Source organism: Protopterus annectens, chromosome 4.part0 (genome assembly GCF_019279795.1).
Source record: "Protopterus annectens isolate FY-2018-M chromosome 4.part0, PAN1.0, whole genome shotgun sequence".
Classification (NCBI taxonomy): domain Eukaryota; kingdom Metazoa; phylum Chordata; order Ceratodontiformes; family Protopteridae; genus Protopterus; species Protopterus annectens.
The window spans coordinates 713,481,105-713,483,360 of record NC_056733.1 but is presented as its reverse complement, the minus strand read 5'-3'; the positions used below and the strand labels follow the sequence as shown (position 1 = coordinate 713,483,360).

Genomic DNA, 2,256 nt, shown 5'->3' with positions numbered 1-2,256 from the left:
TATGACTGATATAATGTACTACAAGGACTTCAATGGGCTCCTAGAAGTGGGCTTTCAGTGTACTTACTTCTGATGAGAGTACAAGCTTCTCCATTCAAGCTACCTATACTTGGGTTCCACTAAATGCCTGCTGTTCCTAATATTGACTGGTCATTATGACTTGTGGGGAATAGGTGTGATTTTGATTGACGACTTCTTTAGGGGCAGTGCCTTACACATTTTAAGAAACCAGTGGGGTTTGCTCAGTTGAGGCCTTGTTATAAGGACTAGGACTAAACAGAATGAGGTTGAGAACTGAGATTCCTATCAGCAACACTGCAGCTATAGATATATACATTGTGTCTTACAGCTTTTCCCGGTTAGGGGTCGCCACAGCGGAACTCCGGTCCGCTAATGATTGGCAGTGGATTTTTATGTGCCGAGTTGCCAGCCCTGACGCACAACCTTCAACGAAGGTATGCCCATTCATGCATGTCTTCTCACAGAAGACGCTCTACCTGAGAATCGAACGGATTGAGAGCTCAGTGTCTGTTATTCTAAAAGTGTATTAATTCTGGTTTAAGCACTTGGGCTTCAGGCCAGTTGTTTTACATTAAGAAGGTTTGTGGTCTGCAATGTAGTGGCAGAACAAGTAACTTACATCCTTCTAAGTTGGGAACTGCTGATTGAGGGCTCAGTGTCTGTTATTCTAAAAGTGTATTAATTCTGGTTTAAGCACTTGGGCTTCAGGCCAGTTATTTTACATTAAAAGGGTTCGTGGTCTGCACTCTTGTGGGAGGAGAGGCTGGACTCTGCCCTTCTGAGCTGGAAATTTCTAGTTAAAGGCTTATAGTGCCTGCATATCTGAACTGTTTCTTACTGAAATTGGTACACCTTGTTTGCTGTAGCATAGACTAGATCCAGGCTTGCTGAATCTAGCTTTGTTTGTATGCTTGTTGTTTGTTTGCTTGTTATTTCCCTGAAATGCTAATTCCACCTAAAACATGGCTTTTCAGCGCTTCTGTGGATCCCTAGTGATATCTGCATTGCTTACTGTACTTATTGCCTTGTTTCACTTGAAAGAAAGTTACTGTTTGTCGTTTTTGCATTTAAGTTACCTGTAAGAGAGAGAAATGGCTGAAATACTTTTAATCCTAGCAGAACACCCTTTTGTCAAAAACATAATGCAACAACTGACTATTTTCTTGTGTAACATTTCTGATTAGTATTATTATAATAGTGTAGCTGAACTCTGTAAAGTACAGTCATGTACTCTGACAGAAGCAGTTTTAAACAGCTGTCAGGATGGCCGAGTGGTCTAAGGCGCCAGACTCAAGGAGTACAAGTTCCTTCCATTAACATGGGTATTCTGGTCTCCGAATGGAGGCGTGGGTTCAAATCCCACTTCTGACAGTACTTTTTTGCCACTTAATTATTGCAAATTAAGTTATATATACATATATAAATAAACCTGTTATATTTGTATCTTTTACCGAATTATACGCATTACTTGTGGTAGCTGCATTATCTTGTTTCTATGTTTTTTACCAAAGTGCTGTATGTTTTCCTGTATATAAATAAACTTGTATTCATAAATAGAAGAAATGGAAACAGTTGCGGAGCAGCCGAAAGAAGAAGTCACATTTAGTTTATTTATTTAAACATTTCAATTAATTATGTGCTTTGCACTTCTAGCATGAACATGACTGTTCACCTGTTTATAACACGTTTCACAGTAAAAGTTTGAAATGCAGCAATGTAGTTTCTTATGTCTTTCTTGTAGCTATTTCCCACTTTATTGTCAATCCCAATATAAGCATTTTATCCTCCAATTTTATTTTATTTATACATGTGTTAACAGACAGGTAAGCTGGTTACATTTAGCCTTCTCAATCATAATCTGGACCACATAGGATTTGTTGTGCAGACCAGACAGACATATAATAGTTAAGTACATTCATAAATATTGAATTAAAATGAATATGAAATCTAATATACCATAGTTTATAAATGGTAATACAGTTTAATGACAATGTGCCTGCATACTAAAATATACTTACATATTCTATACAATGTATAGATACAACACATTTGAACAATATTCAGATATCTGCAATGGCAAAAAATTCATTTTAGCAAATAAATAATATAGGTGACAATATGCCCCCTTCCCTTCTATGTAATTCAAATTTATTATACAATAATATTCATTATGACAGTAAACTGTGAAGCAAAGACAAACGTGTTGAAAAGATGAGTCTGTGGAATGTTCTGTAA

The 2,256-nt window shown here is 36.9% G+C and overlaps 1 non-coding gene across 1 annotated transcript; it reads left to right on the top strand.

The window, feature by feature from the left end:
• Positions 1-1,278: 1,278 nt before the first annotated feature.
• Positions 1,279-1,392, top strand: TRNAL-CAA. The gene is made up of 2 exons: positions 1,279-1,316; positions 1,347-1,392. It is a non-coding gene; the product is annotated as a tRNA-Leu (tRNA).
• Positions 1,393-2,256: the final 864 nt, after the last annotated feature.